At 43.5% G+C, this 21,967-nt stretch overlaps 1 protein-coding gene across 2 annotated transcripts in view; it reads right to left on the reverse strand.

Annotated features, from left to right (window-relative positions):
* Positions 1-21,967, reverse strand: part of ASH1L (ASH1 like histone lysine methyltransferase) — a 172,287-nt gene that overhangs the window by 146,572 nt on the left and 3,748 nt on the right. The gene's annotated exons all lie outside the window — the stretch shown is intronic.

Below are 21,967 nucleotides of genomic sequence, written 5' to 3' on the forward strand. Positions count from 1 at the left end.
ATAACCCGGAAACACAGTACTCAACAAAACAGACCCAGTTCCTAAATCTACGAGACTTATACTCTAGTAAGAAAGACAAACATTAAAAAATGTTATATAAATGATTTATAACACTTGTTATAAAATCTTTGAAAAACAGAAATTTTACAAGTTTTCCTAATAGTAAGTAGTCAGCTGGCATGCTTTAATCCCCCAAATCCATAAATATTTTTCCAAATTCATAAAATATAAACAAGCAAATGATTATTTTATAAGAGATGTACACCTAACTTGCAAATATAAATAGAGTACACGGGCAACCGCCTTCTCACAGAGAAAGACCTTCGGGAAACCAGATTACCAGATAATCACAAGGCTGACTAACGAACACAGAACCAAAATAATTCACTATTCTTGAAGACTGACAGACTAGACTTTACTCTAAGCATATATCCAATCAAGATCCAGGACAAGTATCTGAAAAAAGACCATCCTATTCCTTAGAACATTCCATTTATGAAGCAGAGAATTTCATAGTTTAAACCACGTGCCTTAAGACTTCTTTCCAAAGAGACAGTAAGACTCTCACGGACAAGACCATGTAACTACTTCACAGCTTGGATAGGAATGTAAGTGACATGCGCAGCCCAACGCCTGGCAACACGGTAAGGCTTCAAGAGAAAGCACCAATGACTGATTGTTATGACTGATTGTAGTAGCAGCATGTTAACTGTTCAGTAAATGCCGGCCAACTGACTAAACTGTTTGTTCCCGCTCTGTTCATTCACAAGAACAGTCCCGGGGGTAACCTTCCGATCAGCTCACTCGGACAACTCTTGCTAACGCTGCACAGAAGTTTTCGAGGCTGTTCATAATCCAGCTCCGAAGTACGCAAGCTTGCTTGTCCTTACTTCCCAACACACATCCCCTATGCCGTCGCCAATTCGGTTTCCTTACTGTCCCTGATAAATCATGTTCATTTCTGCTTCTGTGCCCTGTGTTCTCTTTCCCTCTCAAAGTACAAAGTCCGGGGGCGCCTGGGTGGCTCAGTTGGTTAAGTGACTGCCTTCTGGGCAGGTCATGACCCTGGGATCCTGGATCAAGACCCGTGTCAGGCTCCCTCCTCTGCGGAGAGTCTGCTTCTTCCTCTCCCTCTGCCTCGCCGCGCCCCCACCCCCGCCACTTTCTTTCTCACTCTGTATCTAATAAATAAATTAATTTAAAAAATTAAAAATAAAAGTACAGAGTCCTACTTTGTCCGCAATGGGTTCACAGTCCTGGAATTTAACACACTGAGAACCACAAGCTTTTTCATTACTCACTCGTGACAAAACCTGAGTGACAGACCTGATCTGGATCAGTTTTGGTCTTAATTACCACGTTTTTTTGAGAACAGTCATACATTTCAATGCGAAAATACTACTGTGCTTGATGAAAGAGTACCGCTCTAACCACCACTGTGGAAGGAACCTGGCCTACACTATCTTTCTGAAAGCAAAAAACAAACTTTTGCATGGTGCTTTGCAGACTTATGTCTTAATACTTACATTTAAGCTCGCACTGACCTGATCCTTCCCCGAGTACCGTTACCCACCCAGGACCACAATTTGAGGAGTCAGCTTTCTTTCCTTCTTCCCTATTTGTCAACTACAGCTCCAAAGACTATAACTACCCCCCCACCCCACAAAAGGCTACAATTACTGTGTTAAGCTTCATGAGGGTAGGGACCTCTTCTGGTTTGTTCACAACTATTTTCCCAGCACCCAGGAGAGTGAACAGCACATACAGTCGTACCCAGTAAATAGCTGAATGAATGAATTTTAAGGCCCCGGTAGCTTCTAACGTAGCATCTGGCATGTAGAAAATGGTTCTCCTCTCCTTTCTCATGTGACTTCACCCTGCATTATAACAGTCCCATGCACAAGTTCTATCTTAAATGTTTACTATATGTATATCATAGAGGTGTTTTCTGTTAAGCCTACTACAATATCTTAATCACCCTAGCAACAGCTTCAAAATTGTGTCTTCCACCTCCTCGGGTCTCTGTACCGTTAAAGCTGGTCTAAGAAAAACAATCATGTTCGCTGAACTCACTTTACATTCCTGAACGCACCGACTGGACCCTTCGTGCTGAAACCTGTCTCCATCTCTCTCCTACACAACAACCCGAAGTCATCTCCAGCCTCACTGACTCGGCTTCCAACCTGACCAGGCAGCAGGAGCAATCAGAAGGAAACTGCCACAAGCTCCCCCGATACTGCTACCTACCCACCTGCTGTGTGTCTGTTCCTGTAGATTCTGCCTTCCCTACGACCATAATACACTGAGCCACCTGGGCAGCTCGGTCCATGAAGCATCCCGCTCTCGGTCTCAGCTCAGGTTTTGAGCTCAGGGTTGTGAGTCCAGGCCCAGCTTGGAGCCTACTTACGAAAATAACAATAATTTAAAAATACATATACCTCTAACCCCTCCCCTTGAGCACTAGGCCTACCCTCTCCTTGCCTTCGCAAGAGCTTTACTAGGATGACTATCCTTTCTCCCTTGCACCGTCCGCTTCTCATTTTTCCTCTGGATAACGCCAGTCAGCGTGAAAACATACTACAGTACTTCTCATCCAAGAAAACTCCTCTTGACCCTATATCTTCTCCCAGCTTCCCATTTCTCTGCCCCCTCTCAAGACAAAGCTGCTTCCAAGGGCAGTCCACTCCTGCCATCTCTAAATCCTCACCTTTTTTCTTTGAAACACACCAATCATAGTTTCACCACCACCTCTCCAAATAAACCGCTGGCCAAGGTCACTGACGTACCCCGTACTACTAAGCACACCGGTCAGTTCCCAGTCCTCTACCTGAACTTGCCACAGAACGGGACACAGCGGAACAGCCCCATCGTCTCCACACTGACTTCCAGGCGTCCTTCCTGGATTCTTCAGCCTTACTGGCTGGTCACCCTCAGTCTCCTTTACCAGTCTCCCCTCCCCTCCCCCCCAACATTAAACACCGGAGCACCCCGGGGCACGCTCTTCCCTTCCCTATCTACGCTTACTTGCTAAATGAACACATCCAATCTTTCGGCCTTATATTCCATCCAACATTGTTGATTTACAAGTTTCTATCACTAGATAGAGGCCAGCTGGGACCTCTTCCTAGAACCCCAGAATCCTGTACCTAACTGCCTGCCCGACACACTGCCTAGATGTCTACTGGTCAGACCCCGCAAGCTTCGCCGGTTTCAAGTCAATTCATCTTCCACCTCATGCCCCCATCCGTTCTTGCCACCGGCTTCCTCATCGCTGTGTATAAATGCAACTCGAGCTAGAAATAGTTAGGCTGAAACTTCCTAACCACCTTGAACTCCTTTCTCTCCCGTGCCTCGCATGCCCACTCAGTCAGCAGACTTCTCTACCTTCAGGGCATGCGCGCCATGTGTCGGTCGCTAACCTGACAGCTGCCACTCAGAGCCCCGTGCTTGTCCAGCACCTGGACCACCCAGGAGTCGGTTTCTCCACTGGCCGCGCTGCTTCGGCCCTCCGGATCTTACAGTCTTCTCAACCCAGCAGCCGGGTGATCCTTAAAGCTTGTGTCCGATGGTGTCATTCCTCCGCTCAACACCCTTTCAGTGGCTTCCCATCCCACTCCGAGCGGAAGTCAAAGTCCTTCCAACGGTCTAAAGGCTCTGTTTACTCTGCTGCACAATCCCCTCTACCCCTCTTCCGTCTCCTACCAAACTCCCCACTTAGCTCCAAGAAGGGGGGTCAGAGGCCGTCTCCTCTTCACCAAAGTCGAATACTCCTACCACAGGACCTTTGCGATTATTACTCTGGCTGGAACGTTCTAGAACGTTCTTTCCTCGGGTGACTGCGTGGTCTGCTCTTTCACGTCCTTCACCTTTGCCTGAATGCAACCTCACGGAACGGGCCGTCCCTGGCCCTTTACAAAACCGAGAACCACTCATGCCACCACCTTCTTCTAACACTCCGTCCTGTTTTCTCCATCACGCTCCTCCCAGTCTGGTGCACAGTGTATTTCTCTACTGTTGACGCCTTTCCACTGGGATAGAAAGTGGCTCCAAGAACTAGGTTTTTGTCAGGTTAGTAAATGTAACACCCTAGCACCTAAAACTACACCTGGCATATAGGAGGTGTTCAATAAATAGTTGAATTAATTGCATGTTTTTTGTGGGATATATCTTACTGGCTTGATTTTGTTCCTTTTCTATTTCTTTTCTCCTATTTTTTTTTTTTTGAAGATTTTATTTCTTTATTTGACAAAGAAAGAGATCACAAGTAGGCAGAGAGGCAGGCAGAGAGAGCAGAGAACCTGATGCGGGACTCGATCCCAGGACCCTGAGACCATGACCCGAGTCGAAGGCAGAGGCTTACCACACTGAGCCACCCGGGTGCCCCTTCTTTCTTATTTCTTATTTATCTACTTTAAAGTAGGCTCCACGCCCAGTGTAGACTCCAGCATAGGTCTTGAACTCACCGCCCTGAGATCAAGACATGAGCTGAGACCAAAAGTCGGACTCTTGGAGCACGTGGTGGCTTGGTATGTTAAGCCTCCAACTCGTGATTTCAGCTCAGGTCACGATCTCCGCACCATGAGATTGAGCCTCAAGTCTGGCTCCAGGCTCAGCGGCTATAAATCCTCCCCCTTTCTCTGCCCCCTCCCTGTTCTCTGCCTCTCTCGCTCTCTCTCTAAAATAACTAAATAAATCTTAAATAAAAAAAAAAAATTGGACACTTAATCAACTGAGCCACCGAAGCGCCGCACGTTCCTTCACTTTTGACGCCTCCCGGGTTTCATGTGAGTAGTGCACGGACATCCCTGCGCGCGCCTTTCTGGTCGCTCGTGCAAACCCGTTCTAGAACAGAAACAAGTCATTTACACAGAAACTGCTTTTATATCCAGTACTCACAAGTAGACACATCTGAAAATTTCCCTACAATTCTTTTCATAATGAAGGAATTCCAGAACGTGTAACATGTACATGTATATATGTGAACCAGAATTTCAGTAGTTCCTCCAAAGAACTCAAAAGCATTTTTACCAGCACTTACTCACTTTTAACACATTCCAGAGAAGGGTTTGGAGAGCATGATTCTCTTCATTTTAAAATGGAAAAACTGAATCTGAGTGACACCGATTACTATACAAATAGCAGAATATCAATAAACTAAAAAAGAACTAATTTGAAAACACTGATCACTACCACAGAAACGTAGCGAAGAATAGAGAAGTACTAGGTTTCCCTCACTTGATCAAAGAAGGGAAAGGATAGTGAGCCCAGGGGCCTATTTTGTGACTCCAGCCGGGCAGTGAGACCGAAAAAGCATGACCGGCAAACCTACATACCAAATTTAAGTGTTTCTAGTAAAGATAAATCCAAATTCTGAAGATACTTCACAACAAAGAATGCTTTTTATCTGCTAAATGTAAACTGCTTGAACACCAGTCCCTACACCAGCTGCCAGAATGCTGATTCTGAACTTTGAAAGCGGCGTGCTCCGCGAACGATACTCTCCCATCCATATTCTCTAGGTTTTCCATCCGGGGCCGAGGACGCATGCTGTACCACCATGTAATCTGGTTCCTACTACAATATCCAAGTCAAAATACAGTTCCAAGGAGAAACACAGAACTAAGACTGCTAGAATCTATTTGCTCTAAGCGACAAATTCAACATTCATCTCACACGCAACTTTGGGATTTATAGGATGTCCTCAAATCACTGAAACAATCCAGAACAGTCTAGTCCAAATTCAAGGGAAACTGATACTAAATCTATAGCCTGAAGCCCTTTCACTGAGATCATTTCAGCTGTGAACAAACTGTTTAGAAGATTACTCATTACTGGCGCCTGGGTGGGTCTGCACGCGGGGAATCCTCTTGTTCCTCTCCCTCTTGTCCCTCCCCCACCAAGTCCTGTGCGCATGCGCACGCTGTCTCCGTCTTTCAAATAAACGAGATCTCAAAAATAAAGTTACTAATTGTATTAATAGGATATATACATTATATCAACACAAGGCATGATTATCTTTTTTTAAAAGATTCTATTTATTCATGGGGGGTGGGGAGAGCACGAGCAGGGACAGCAGCAGGCAGCGGCAGAGGGAGAAGCAGACTTCCTGCTGAGCAGGGAGCCCGATGCAGAACTGGATCCCAGGACCCTGGATCATGACCAGAGCCGAAGGCACACGCTTGGCTGACTGAGCCACCCAGGAACCCCAAAGCACGATGATCTAACAAGATATTAGGTACTGCCTACAAATACACAAGTAAATCACATTTCATAGTGATCTATGAATGCCCTACGCTGGACGCTGTGTACTGCAACGTGACAAAACCTGGGTAAACAAGACAAATACCAAACTCTTGTCGAGGAATCACTCAAATCTGTTTTCGCTTCATGCTCTATCCCCTCTACAAAGTGATGACTAGTACCCACCCGTGTCTCCCACACTAATCTCACGTCCAAGTAACAAACAATGGATCAGATAAAAATAGACAAATTCAGAGTTAACACAGGCTCTGCTCTGCCAGATACCAAACCATTATGGAAAACAATTCAACTAAGTCTGGAGACCATTCTGTACAGACACCTTGTCTATCACTGGAGGTTGGAAGGGAACAGGCATACTTTGATAGAACAGTACTTAGCAAGGCAATATAAAATCAACTCTGTATTCATTAAATACTACAAAACTGAGTCCTTCCAGGAGACGCAGCATTAGTTAAGTAAAACAACAACAAAAAACTAAAAATTTACTGAGTTCTTAATATGTGCAAAGCTCTATGCTAGTGTTACACAGATGATCACAGTTACTATTATGATTCCATTTTCAGAGATGAAAAAACAAGTTAATAACCAAAAAAGCCTGAGCCCAGGTCTGTCTGGCTCCTCTCGAATACAAGCCTGAGCCCAGGTCTGTCTGGCTCCTCTCGAATACAACGTTACACTGTCTCCCAAACGTCATGTTCATTCCTGGTCTCAGTCCGCCCCTGTTACACCCAGCAGACCTGCTGTTTGGAACTCTTGCTGTCTTCTGTGATGACACATTCTGCTGGCTCTCCAACTACCTCTGCAACCATTATATTATTTCCTTTATGCATTCATCATCCTTAATCTATTCCCATTCAGTGGACATTTTGAGAGCCTCAAAATTTGTCTTGAGAACCACTGCAGAAATGGTTGTAAATAATACAATATGGTCCTAGGTCTTACTAACTTAAAATTTTAGAGAGGGAGGCAGATAAATGACTATTTAAATATGTGGTTATAATACATGTGAAGGTATTGAAGATATGAGGTTGTATATTAAGGAAATTTGGAGGAACAGGGAATATACCTTGGAAAAACAGTTAACTTTAAGCTGAGACCCAGTTTGAGTAGGAAACAGCCAGGCAAAATGTCAAGTTAAGTATGTTCCCAAAATAGGGAACAGTGTGTGTAAAAAGTCCCTGAAATTGTAAAGATTAACAGTAGATTCACCAATGTGGGGACAACACAAAACAAAAATGGAAAGCTATATGAAAATAGTTTTTGGGATGCCTGGGTGGCTGGGTCAGTTAGGTGTCTGCCTTTGGCTTGGGTCATGATACCAGGTTCCCAGGACAGAATCCCACATCAGGCTCCTTGCTCAGCGGGGAGCCTGCTTCTCCCTCTGTGGGCTGCTCCCCCTGCTTGTGTCACACACTCTCTCTGACAAATAAATTGAATCTTTAAAAAAAAATAGCTTTCAAAGAGCCCTGTTGGGCTACGTTAAGGATTTAGAACCAAAATTAGTTCTGAGCGGAAGAGTAGTAAGATACAACTTAAGCTTTTTTAAAAAAAATTTATTTATTTATTTGTCAGAGAGAGAGAGAGAGAGAGCACGCGCACAAGCAGGCAGAGTGGCAGGCAGGGGCGGAGAGGGAAGCAGGCTCCCCACAGAGCAAGGACCCCGATGTGGAACTCGATCTCAGGACCCTGGGATCATGACCTGAGCCGAACGCAGCGGCTTAACAGACTGAGCCACCAGGAGCCCCTACAGCTTATACTTTAAAAAACCTCCCTCGCTGCTGTGGAAGAATAATTAGAAAGACAGCAAAACTTGGGGCGGCACATGGGTGGCTCAGTTGGTTGAACAGCAGCTCAGGTCATGATCTCAGGGTCCTGAGATCAAGCCCCATGTACCTAGACTCAGCAGGGAGTTTGCTTGAGATTCTCTCTCCCTCTCCTGTTGCCCCTCCCCCAACTCGTACTCTCCATGTCCAAAATTATGAAGTCTTTAAAAAGAAAAAAAAAAAGCCAAGTTGATTCTGGAATACTAGTTATAAAATTGACAGATTAGCAAAGTAGCACTGAAAATTGAAAAAAATGGATGAATTAAGCGATACTTCTAAGGCATAACAGATTTGATTTGTCAGCAAGATACAGAAAGGAGGGAGAGAATCGAAGACTTAAGCAGCTGCTGAATTGTCTGGTGGCACCACTCAGCCGCTCCATCAACCAAGTATTTACTGAATGCCCATTACGCAACAGCAACTGGGGACAAAGCAGTGCAAAAACAGGAACGTCCCTGCCCTCTCTGGGCTGACATTATAAAAGCTGTCTGCTCGGTCGAGACAGAGAAGGGGAGACTAGGAGTTCAGCGTATGTTAAATCTTAGATGGCTGTGAAACATTTAAGTACAAGGTCAAGTTGGCAGCAGGGAGGCCGCGCCCGTGACGCGCACGCAGGGAGGCAGTGCGACGACGGTATGTGTGTGCACATACAGCAGAGGCTCGGGATGGTTTTCCGACTTGGTAAGAAAGATAATTCATCTTAACTCTCTTTAATAGGCAAGAACAACTTCTCTCTCTTTGGGTGAGTCCACTTACCTAAAATTATCACATTACAGACTAAACAATGTCAGCAGATTGTTAGCTTAAAGTAAGTCCAGCTTGTCTCCTCTGTGATACATTTTGGTCTTCTCTGTGGTCTTTATCAAACATCGTCAGAGACGGTAATCATTCTATTTCTCAACAGTAAAAAAACATACAAATTAACTGTGTAAGATCTTCTAAAATCACGGCACATTATGGGTCCTAGTTAACCGCAGCTTTCACACTCTTCAGTCACACATCGCATTTCCTGGGACCCATCGCACTAGCCAAGTGAACGCGGTACTGCCACTTGCTTGAGCCGGAAACCTGGAGCCATCCTTGCCTCCTCTCACCCACCCCCCGTTCCCAACGCGACCCTAACACCAAAACCTGTGAATTCCACATAATTTCTGATTACACTGAGTTCTAAGTCCCCTGCCATTCTATCTGAAACGACGGCAGATCTTACACAGAATGCGGCAGCTTTCTAACTCTGCATATCCACCTTGTTCTCCTCCAGTCCCTGCTCTGAGATGCAGCCAGAAATGGGATTTTAAAATAATCTGATTATGTCATTTCCCTGCTCGACCAAGGGAGATCTCCCTGTTAAGTGCTCATGCAGCATTCTGTAAGTCTCTTAACGCTCATCATCCTAGTAAGTTACATGTTTTTTTGGGTAAATTATATGCTTAACACTCATATTTTCCACTACAGCATTTGTTCCATGAGAATAAGAATCCTCACTGCCTTACTCACTGCAATATCCTTAGCAAAGTCCCCGAACATAAAAGGTATTCAATAAATATCTACTAGCTGAATTAGCAAACATACACTGCTGTATTTTAAATTATGTATGTAGACAAAAACTAAGAGAATACATTGAAAATAAAAATATTAAAGGATTGACATTTTTCTTTAAATATCACATAATCTTATACTATTACAATTTAAAATAAGCACCATGTATATATCACCATGTAATTTGCTCTTCAAAAGTAAAAGGTAAGCTGTGTACTACCTTAAAGTGTTTTGTATCGCGTCACTGACCTACTACTCACTGAAATCACAAAAAGCTAGAATATACTCATACAGATAACAAGAAAACTTGAACTATGTTTCTAAATAATTTATATAACAGGGGCGCCTGGGTGGCTCAGTGGATTAAGCCGCTGCCTTCGGCTCAGGTCCTGATCTCAGGGTCCTGGGATCGAGCCCTGCATCGGGCTCTCTGCTCCACAGGGAGCCTGCTTCCTCCTCTCTCCCTGCCTCTCTGCCTACTTGTGATCTCTCTCTCTCTGTCAAATAAATAAATAAAATCTTTAAAATAAATAAATAAATAAATAAATAAATAAATAATTTATATAACATAAACTACACTTACAGAGTTGAATAAAGCTGCTCTTTTTTTAAAAGACTTACTCATTTGAGAGAGAGGAGGAGTGGGCGTGTGAGCACCGGGAGGGGGGAGAGCGTCTCAGGCAGACTCCCCGCTGAGCAGAGAGCCCAAACTGGGGCTCAATCTCACGACCCTGAGATCATGACCTGAGCCGAAATCAAGAGTGGACGCTCAACCGTGCCCCCCAGGTGCCCTGGACAAATCTTTTTGACTCAACTGCAGAACATCATTTCATTTAAAAAAGAGAGTGACGGGGCGCCTGGGTGGCTCAGTGGGTTAAGCGTCTGCCTTCATCTCCGGTCATGATCTCAGGGTCCTGGGATAGAGCCCTGCATCAGGCTCTCTGCTCAAAGGGGAGCGTGCTTCCTCCTCTCTCTCTGCCTGCCTCTCTACCTACTTGTGATCTCTGTCAAAGAAATAAATAAAATCTTAAAAAAAAAAAAAAAAGAGAGAGAGAGAGAGAATGACAACCACCAATAACTCCTAACTTTCAAGGTACTAATCACCAGTAAATCTACCTATTTTCACACCTGCGTATAGTATCTATTTCTTAAATTCCAAGACACCAGTGATTTTTTTTAAAGATTTTTTTTAAGATTTTATTTATTTATTTGACAGACAGAGATCACAAGTAGGCAGAGAGGCAGGCAGAGAGAGGAGGAAGCAGGCTCCCTGCTGAGCAGAGAGCCGATATGGGACTCGATCCCAGGATCCTGAGATCATGACCTGAGCCGAAGGCAGAGGCTTAACCCACTGAGCCCCTCAGGCGCCCCACCAGTGATTCTTTTAAAAAAGTCTTCATGACAGTGTGTCTAGGCGGCTCAGTGGATTAAGTGACTGCCCTCTGCTCAGGTGGTGACCCCAGGGTCCTGGTACATCGGGCTCCCTGCTCGGTGGGGAGCCTGCTTCTCCCTCTCCCTCTGTTGCTCTGCCTGCTTGTGGCTCTCGCTCTTTCAAACAAATAAATAAAATCTTTTTAAAAAAATAAATAAATAAAAGGGCTTCATGAATCACCGACCACATTTCCAGCAGAAAAAAAATTTTAACTACTATCACATTAAATACATTATCAATTGTGTAATTTCCTAATTTGAGAAACATAAAACTGAGAGAAAAGAATGTGTCTCAAGACCAAGGAAATACTATATTATAGCAAAAAACTAATTCTGAAAGTCAAAACAAGAAAGTAAAGTAGGAGACTGAATTGCCACGAGGGAGCCATGGGGGAAATGCAAACAGAAAGCATTCCGGAAGCTAAATCCTCGGGAAAAGTCACACTCACTGTCTCACGAATAATCTCAGCAAACCTTGCGTAGCTCTTCCTGAGAATTAAAGTTAACAAAGCTCAGATGTAGAGACTTAACTCTGTTTTTATTTAAATTAAAAAAAAAAAAAAAAGGTGGAACGGGCTGTGGTTGCAAGGAAGAGAGATGCTGACTTCCATCCCCAGGGAATTCTAAAATGGCAACAAGAGGGAAATAAAAGTTACATCATATTTTCCCATAAATGAGTTACTGCGTTCTGACAAGGGTTAGGGGCTGTGAACTCCAGGCCAACGCACATGGTTTCCCATTAAACAGAAGAGCCTTCTTCGAAAGGGCACCATTCACACTGTAATACCTTACACTTGTTTTTTTGTTTTTGTTTTTTTTTTAAAGATTTTATTTATTTATTTGACGAGAGAGATCACAAACAGGCAGAGAGGCAGGCAGAGAGAGTGAGAGGGAAGCAGGCTCCCTGCCGAGCAGAGAGCCCGATGCGGGACTCGATCCCAGGACCCTGAGATCATGACCCGAGCCGAAGGCAGCGGCTCAAACCACTGAGCCATTTTCTGTGGAGAAATGGATAGGAATGTGAAATGCTGCAGACACTTTGGAAAACAGTTTGGAAACAGAGCCACCAGATGGCCCAGCAAGTTCACTGCTAGGTATATACCCAGGAAAATAGAAACATGGATCACAGAAATTTGCACACAAATGTTCACAGCAACATTATCCATACAATGGAATGTCATTCATCAGTAAAGACGAATGACGTCCAGGACCACCAGGTGGCTCGGTCGGTTAGGTGTCCACCTCTGGGCTTCAGCTCACGTCATGATCTCAGAGTCCTGAGATGGAGCCTGTGCTGGGACTTGCCCTCAGAGTGGAATCTGATTGAGATTCTCTCCCTCTGCCCTTCCTCCCAAGTAAATAAATCTTGAAAGAGAGAGAGAAGGGAGGACAGGAGGGAGGAAGAGGGCAAGGACGGAGCACTGGTACATACTACAGGGCAGACGCACCTTAAACATTACGCTAAATACAGATGCCTGTTCCAAAAGACAACAAATTCTGTAACAACAAATTGTATGTCCATAAAAGGAAAATCCGTAGAGAAAGAAAGTAGATTCACGGTTATCTAGGCATAGGGGAAAAGGAGAATGTCTGGGACAGAGCGACTCCTCGCTACTGGACACCACGATCGAATGCTCTAGTATCAGGTAGGGGGGATGGTTGTATAACTGTGTGAATATACCAAGAACCACTGAATTGTACACTTTAGATCAGTAAATTATAGAGGACACAAAACAAATCTCAATGAAGCCATTTAAAAATTTTCTGACAGATCAAAATAAAGTACTTGTGGAAGGGGTTCTCTCCCTTGCATAAAAACAAAATATGGGCTAATGGTAATCTTGCAAAAAAAATCTTTTCAATTAATAGCTTTCAACATGGCAACAAGCTGACTTACCTGACATATGCTGCTACCTATCACCTAACTGGCTCTTCACTTGGAGAAAACAAAGTTGGATCCATTCTTTACATTATACTCAAAAGTAATTTCCTCATGGATTTAAGAGTTAGACGCAAAAATGAAAGTACCTGAAGGATTTTTTTAACTATTTCTATAGCCTACTGTATAGAAACCTTCCTGAGCAAATCAAGAAACTATAAGCCAGGGGCACCTGGGTGGCTCAGTGGGTTAAGGTTAAAGCCTCTGCCTTCGGCTCAGGTCATGATCCCAGGGTCCTGGGATCGAGCCCCACATTGGGCTCGCTGCTCAGCAGGGAGGCTGCTTCCTCCTCCTCTCTCTCTCTCTGCCTGCCTCTGTGTCTACTTGTGATCTCTATCTGTTAAATAAATAAAATATTTTAAAAAAAAGAAGATACTAGAAGCCATAAAGGAGAATACTGAGAGATTTGATTATATAAAAACATTATGGGGCGCCTGGGTGACTCAGTCGTTAAGCATCTGCCCTCAGCTCAGGTCACAACCTCGGGGTCCTGGGATCGCCCCATGTCAGGCTCCTGCTCAGTGGGGAGTCTGCTTCTCCCTCTCCCACTTCCCCTTTTGTGTTCTCTCTCTCTCACTGTGTCTGTCTCTGTCAAATAGATAAATAAAATCTTTGGGGCGCCTGGGTGGCTCAGTGGGTAAAGCCTCTGCCTTCAGTTCAGGTCATGATCTCAGGGTCCTGGGATTGAGCCCCCCCATTGGGCTCTCTGCTCGGGGGGGAACCTGCTTCCCCCCCCCACCTGCCTCTGCCTACTTGTGATCTCTCTGTCAAATAAATAAATAAAATCTTTTAAATATATAAATAAATAAGTAAATAAATAAAATCTTTTTTAAAAAGTAGATCGGGGGGGGGGGGGGGTGCCTGGGTGGCTCAGTGGGTTAAAGCCTCTACCTTCAGCTCAGGTCATGATCTTGGGGTCCTGGGATCGGGCCCCGCATCAGGCGCTCTGCTCAGCAGGGAGCCTGTTTCCCCCTCTCTCTCTGCCTGCCTCTCTGCCTACTTGTGATCTCTGTCAAATAAACAAATTAAAAAAAAAAAAAAAAAAAAAAAAGTAGATCAGGGGGTACCTGGGTGGCTCAGTGGGTTAAGCCTCTTCCTTTGGCTCAGGTCATGACCCCAGGGTCCTACGATTAAGTCCTGCGTCAGGCTCTCTGCTCGGCAGGGAGCCTGCTTCCCTCCCTCTCTCTGCCTGTCTCTCTGCCTACTTGTGATCTCTCTGTCAAATAAAAAAATAAATAAATCTTAAAAAAAAAAAAGTAGATCAGTATGGTTAAGAGTCATTCTGTAAACTGATAAGAAATTATATAATACAAGAGATGTGCACAGGCAATCACAGAAGAAATGGAAATCATCAAACAGAAACACAGAAAGAGGCACCACATCGTTAGTAGTGAGGGAGGTATGAACTACAAGACAGTTTTCACTCATCAGTTTGGTTGAAATTTAAAACACTGATACAAGCCAAAACAGCAAAGTATACAGGAAAATAAATGCTAGTGGCCTCAGTCATGTATTCTGGAAAGCAATTCTTACCGAATCTATGACGATTTTAAGTTTTACATGCTCTTGACTTCAATAGCAACTTTAGATACTCTTATCATGGACAAACAAAAGCACTAATAAATGATTACAGCACTGCTTAATGTGGCCACAGAAAAAAATTAAATACACACACACGCACACACATTCACATACACACAAATATAGAACCACATCTGCCATTTTTCAGGAAAAGAGCAAGCATGATGTTACATGCGCAGGGAACAGAAAAAAAATCATGTGTATTTGTATGCACACAGAATTAAGTACAAATGATTATACACCAGCTAACAGCACTGGTTATTTTAGGGGTAAAGGTTTGGAAATAAAAAGGAAATAAAATTATGTATATTTTTGTTGACATATTACAGAATTTTATTACTTCCATAATTAGGCAAAAATCCAATAAGAACATATTTATAGAAGATCTGAGATACAAATAACTACCATGTCCATACCTCTCCAAGTCTTATTGTTGTGTTCACATCTACATGAAATTGAGCCAAGTAACCCAATTAACAGTGGACGTACTTTCTAACTCCAATATTCTGCCACTGACTAGCTACTTGCTTCATATTCCTCTCCTGTTCTTTTCCATTCAATAGACAGCTGTGCGTTACACACTTTATTTTTTTATTATTTTATTGTGATAAGAATAATTTTAATAATAATTATTTGCCATGAGATTTACCCTCACAAATTTTTCATTTTTTTTTAAAGATTTTATTTTTTTATTTGACAGAAATCTCAAATAGGCGGAGAGGCAGGCAGAGAGACAGAGAGGAGGAAGCAGGCTCCCTGCAGAGCACAGAGCCCGATGTGGGGCTCGATCCCAGGACCCTGGGACCATGACGCAAGCCAAAGGCAGAGGCCTTAACCAACTGAGCCACTCAGGTGCCCGTCTTCACAAATTTTTATGTGAATTTTATGCAATTCAGTACCGCTGACCGTAGGTACAACGTCGTCCAGCATACCTCCACAGCTTACTCATCCTGCTTGACTGAAATTTCACACCTGCTGGTAAGGAATTCTGCATTTCCCCCACTAACTACCTATCTCATCAAACTAGACACCATCTCCCCCCCCCCTTCTTTTACAGGGGAAAAAATTAATTGGACTTTATAAAAATACGAACTTCTGTTCATCAAAAGAAACCACCATGAGATTAAAAAGGCAAGCCACACACTGGATAATGTCATGTGCAAGGGACCTAAACCTAAACCTTGCAACCTGCCTCTCCCGGTGTTCCAAATTTCAGCAAATGTTCAGCAAAACCCAACGTTGAGGCCATCATTTTACTCAGACCCCACAGCCAAGCCGAGTTCTCATCCCCCACTTTAAGAACAGATGGCCACCCCGTCTCCCCGATACCACAAGTGCCCCTCACAATCCTCTTGCCTCAAGTATCACAAAGGCCTACCTGGCCACTCCGGTTGCCTCATTCTTGCCTTTCAAAGGGTACGTCACTTCCCTGCTCAAACCTCCCAACAGGTTCCTATCAAATCTAGGATAATCTAGAATAAGATCTAGTCACTTAGTCAAGTCTTCCAGGTCTCTGCACTACTAGCCGCTGGCTAACCTCTTTACCTATCTCCTGTCATGCATCCCCACCTTGTTTCCTCGTTCTAGCCCTTTCTCATTTCTGAAACACAAACATATACTGCCTGAGGGCCTGTGCCGGGGCCCAGCCGCTGCCTGGCCGCATTCCGGTCTCCACTGCCGTAGACGCCTCAAGGACCTCCCTAAGCACTGACCGCGTCCCTCTCGCTCACCAGTGCTCCACAGCACCTGCTGTGGAGATGCTCAGGCGTGACATCCACGTATTTAATACCTTGCCCAAAAGTGAGCACCAATGATTTCTTCTAAGAAATCTCTACACCGAAGGTGGGGCTCGAACTGAAGACTCCGAGATCAAGAGTTGCACGCTCTAGCAACTGAGCCGGCCGAGTGCCCCTGGAAGCAATGGTTTTTTACTGCTTTTTTTCACTGCCGTACCCCCTGGGCCTAGAACCGTACCTGGTATAACGTCAGTATACAATTAATATTTACTGAATGAAAGTCCACATGTTCCTTCTGTTAGAAGGCACAGGAGACAGAATGCTAGTTTTAATTTTTATTTGACTCTGAATAGAGGAGTTCATCTACTGACGTCCCAAAGGACGAACTGCATGGTAGATTGCCTGGATAAAACACAGGCAGGTAATGAAGGGCCTCAAGAGGAAGAGGGTTTTGTCCTAGAACTGACTTGCTCTGGCATAAAATAATCATGTCCCAAGACATTCCTTCCGAAATTTTTACAGTACCTTGCTCGAACCACATGTAGCATGACGGCAGCACATTGCGGCAGGACTGAAACGCCTTGTTCTGGAGGAGTAAAATGAAAATGCCCAAGGACCTTGTTTGGTTCATTCTTCACTATATCCTAAAGTCTAGCACATACTAAACACTCAATAAACGCAGGTGGTTTAGTGAAAGCAACGGGTTCTGCTTTGGAAGAATACACCGGGCTTCTAAAAACCAAAGAAGAGATGATCAGACTTAAAAACAGAACTATGCTGGGGCGCCTGGGTGGCTCCGTCCGTAAAGCGTCTGCCGTCAGCTCAGGTCATGATTTCAGGGTCCTGGGGCTGAGCCCCGCTTCGGGCTCCCTGCTCAGCAAGGAGTTTGCTTCTCCCGCTCCCTCTACCGTGTATGTGTGCTCTCTCTCAAATAAATAAAATCTTTAAAAATAAATAAATACATTGAGAACCATCCTAACTAAACCCAATTCAGTTCAAAGACAAAGTTCTCTGCCCCCAAAACTTCAAACTGAAAGATATATTCCTGTTCACTTTAAAGACAAGTACTTGATTTGGTAAGAAGCAGCAGCCAAACATAAAAGCCTAGTGCCAGGGCTCCTGGCTCAGCAGATATCTTCCCCTACCGAGAACGTCCCCTCGAAGCCTCACTGAGTTACTCATATTTATTTCTTAAGACCTGGCTCTTCCCCCTTGCAGGAAGCTATCCTTAACCTTTTCTTTCTCTCCACAGAGTTAGTAAATTTCTCCCTTCTCTACCTGGGGGAAATGTACTATACTGTGTATTGTAGCATTTGTTAACATGATGATCTTCTTACTAGATTCACTACTTTCTGAGGCAGGGAAAAAAAAAAAACCACCTTCTCTTTTCCTAACACCTAAGTACAGAAATGGAAATGAGATAAGCATCAGAAAAATGTCAGCCGGCTGAATGAGAGATGAATAGAAAGAATACTTGTTTTTATTTGTCTTTTTTCTTTTTTTCCTTTTTTCAGGACTTTAAAAAATATTATTTATTTGACAGACAGAGATCACAAGTAGGCAGAGAGGCAGGCAGAGAGAGAGGGGAAACAGGCTCCCCATTGAGCAGAGAGCCCGATGTGGGGCTCGATCCCAGGACGCTGGGATCATGACCTGAGCCTGGGATCATGACCTGAGCCGAAGGCAGAGGCTTAACCCACTGAGACACACCCAGGCGCCCCATCTGTGTTTTTTAAAGTAAGCTCCAGGCACAGGATGGATATCAAGACCTGAGCTGAGATCGCGAGTCCAATGCTCAGCAGACTGAGTCACCCAGGTGTCACAGAACGAACACTTGTTGAACAGAATTTAACTGTGACTTTATCTACATTTACATAACATTTTTTCTTTACACACACACATACACACACACAGTTAAATTAAATCTCTCCATGTAGTTTCAAGGTGATTACTCTTTTTTCTTTGATATGTTTCTTTTTTTTTTTTTAAAGATTTTATTTATTTATTTGACAGAGAGAGATCACAAGTAGGCAGAGAGGCAAGCAGAGAGAGTGAGAGGGAAGCAGGCTCCCCGCCGAGCAGAGAGCCCGATGCGGGACTCGATCCCAGGACCCCGAGACCATGACCCGAGCCCCAGGTTTACACACTTCACAGCACTCATCATAGCCCATACCCACCCTAATGTCCATAACCCCCCCAGCCCCCCCTCCCCCCAGCAACCCTCAGTTTGTTTTGTGAGGTTAAGAGTCAGTTATGGTTTGTCTCCCTCCCAATCCCATCTTGTTTCATTAATTCTTCTCCTATCCCCCTAACCCCCCATGTTGCATCTCCACGTCCTCCTATCAGGGAGATCATATGACAGTTGTCTTTCTCTGACTGACTTATTTCACTCAGCACGACACCCTCTAGCTCCTTCGACACGTTTCTGCACCTAAATTTTAACTTCCTAAAGTGCGGTCACTTCACTTGGTGTACTCTGCACTCGAGACGCACATCCTCCAATCTTCTTTGAAGACCTTTACACTCCATAAAATATCTGTACCCTGGAATGGTCATACGTGACTGATTCAGTCCTCCATATCCTCAAATGTCAGAGTTAACAGTTTCTTCTTTCAAAGACAATCTTTTAAATTCTCCCCATTAAGCACTATTAGGCTTCTTATATTAGTAAACATCTAAATTCTGGGGCTTCCATTTTCAGCAATGCTGAATTTAAAAAACCATATCATAAGGAATATCACCTCCATATGCCAAATAATGTCCCTTGTTACAAGAAGCCAACAATACAGCTACTTCCTAATCTGACACTGTCCACCTGGGGTTCTAGGACAATTAGGAAGGAATGAGAAGAGTGATTTGGTACTAAGTGTGGAAGAGATAAAATGTAAAATGAGTCAAAGACTCATGATTTATTTACGGTGGGACTATAAGATAAAACAAAAGATAAGTTAATCAAAGTTTCACTAGTGACAGAACTCACATTCATAATTTTAACTGTCAACTTTTTATAGAAGGCTAAATTCTACTTTACTAGTAATCACCTCAAATCTCTACATTTGATTTATCTTTGTAACAACAGGAATATTTACTTTCTTTTTCTACAATGTTTCTATACTCATCATAATTGCCAATGGTTTGTATTTAACAACTGAAGCAATGGTACGGACTTTCAATTGTCGACAATTAAACTTTGAAAATTCAAAACAACGTTATTTCATACTGTCCAAGATGAATTTAGACCAATTTCAGCTCCTGTTCAACATTGCCAGCATTATCTGACTTCTCTGTGGTAATTAGATTCAGTTAGAAAGTCAAGAACAAGAAGAACTCAAAAATGTTTTAGCGTGTCCTGTTAGTAGCACTTAGAAAAAAAGACTATAAGAGACACATTATTTCTCACTTGTACATTAGAAAAAAGCTGATAAGCTTTTTTGGCAACCACAGAAACTGTTTGCATTTTTCAATGCAAACATCTAAAAAGCAGTGAGGTGAATTCTATTCCGTTCATTTCTTATAGTATAGACGCAATCCTTACTCACACATAAAATGAATCAGAAGTAGGTTCATTCCACTTATCATCACTTTTAAAGTGATTTAAAAAGTTATATAGACCTAACTATGGAGAAATATTTCCCCATTAAAGTGTAAAAAGAATGCATACACTGAAATATTTATAAATGAAACTATCTAATATCTGAAAGATTTGCTTCAAAATAAGCAAAGGCAGGGGAGGGGAGACAGCAACGAGGCCAGCAGGTAGGGACTCGGGGGAGTAACGGGGTGATCCTAACTGCTGAAGCCAGGGGCTGAATACAGAAGAACTCACTACACTCGTCTCTTCATTTCCGTATGCCGAAATTTCCCATGTTTAAAAAATGAACAAAATAAAATGGAAAAAGTACACAATCCTGTCATCCACTTGCGTATGTCTGAGAGCAAAGGATGAAAAGCAAAACCAATCAATGCTAAAATAAATTTTATAGATTCTTCAGACATACAAAAGTCAGCTGTCCAACAAAGGCAACACAACTCTTGAAAGAACAAGGGTATTCCATTTCTGTCATCACTTAAACCTAAAATTTATTATGTTGCGTCAGCATCACACTGCCATTGACCACCACCACCGAGGCAGTCACTAAGATACTGATTTCTAAAACATGAAATGTAAGATTGACAGTTATCGTTTACGAAGAAGACATATCCTAAATTTGAAAATCTAACCTCTCAGTACAAAAGAATATAAATAAAACAAAACCAAAAAAATTACAGGAAATTTAAAGGAAAAATAATTTTAGGGGCGCCTGGGTGGCTCAGTGCATTACGCCTCTGCCTTCAGCTCAGGTCATGATCTTGGGGTCCTGGGGATCAAGCCCCGCACTGGTCTCTCTGCTCAGCAGGAAGCCTGCTTCACTCTCCCTCTCTCTCTATCTCTGCCTGCCTCTCTGCCTACTTATGATCTCTGTCAAATAAATAAATAAAATCTTTAAAAAAAAATAACTTTAGGGGCGCCTGGGTGGCTCAGCGGGTTGGGCCTCTGCCTTCGGCTCGGGTCGTGGTCTCGGGGTCCTGGGATCGAGCCCCTGCATGGGGCTCTCTGCTCGGCGGGGAGCCTGCTTCCTCCTGTCTCTCTGCCTGCCTCTCTGCCTACTTGTGATCTCTGTCTGTCAAATAAATAAATAAAATCTTTAAAAAAATAATTTTAGGGGCGCCTGGGTGGCTCAGCGGGTTGGGCCTCTGCCTTCAGCTCGGGTCGTAGTCTCGGGGTCCTGGGATCGAGCCCCTGCATGGGGCTCTCTGCTCGGCGGGGAGCCTGCTTCCTCCTGTCTCTCTGCCTGCCTCTCTGCCTACTGGTGATCTCTCTCTCTGTCAAATAAATAAATAAAATCTTTAAAAAATAATAATAATAATTTTAAAACATTGCAAAATAACTCAAAATAAAACAAAAATTACTTCTGCTTCCCTCTTTTATGGCAACCAGGTTTAAGACATCTCATGCTTCTAGAAAGACTGCCACAAAGTAGACTTCACAGCAGACATGAGGAAGACTATGTATTGCCTTTCAACAACTCAGACCAACACACATAACTCAAATAGCAACATGAAATTCTTAACTACAGATGCATCACTACAGATATGGTAAAACTTCTCCACTGTGTGCAGGCCGTCATTCTGGCAGGACTAATGTGGCCACTTCTCTATTTGTAAGTCCTGAAGACTTAGGATAAAACTTCAAGTGGTACAGCTAATGCCATAAAGACACGATGCCTAGCCAGATACAGAGGAATAAAGTTATGCTCCATACTTTATTTATTTTTTAAAGACTTTATTTTTATTTGACAGAGACAGTGAGAGAGGGAACACAAGCAGGGGAAGCTAAAGCGGGAGAGGGAGAAGCAGGCTTCCCTCCGAGCAGGGAGCCCTAGGTAGGGCTTGAACGCAGGACCCCGGGATCATGATATGAGCCAAAGGCAGAAACCCAAAGACTGAGCCACCCAGGCGCTCCTATGCTCCATATTTTAGAACACAACTCAAAAATATGGCATGAAAATTGCTTTCACTCCCTGATCCTTAAAGATTCTGAATAATTCCTTGTAATTATTATAAGCATCATTTTTTAACTACCAAGACTCTCATGCATCCAGGACTACATAAATATG

This window comes from Meles meles, chromosome 17 (assembly GCF_922984935.1).
Source record: "Meles meles chromosome 17, mMelMel3.1 paternal haplotype, whole genome shotgun sequence".
Classification (NCBI taxonomy): Eukaryota; Metazoa; Chordata; class Mammalia; order Carnivora; family Mustelidae; genus Meles; species Meles meles.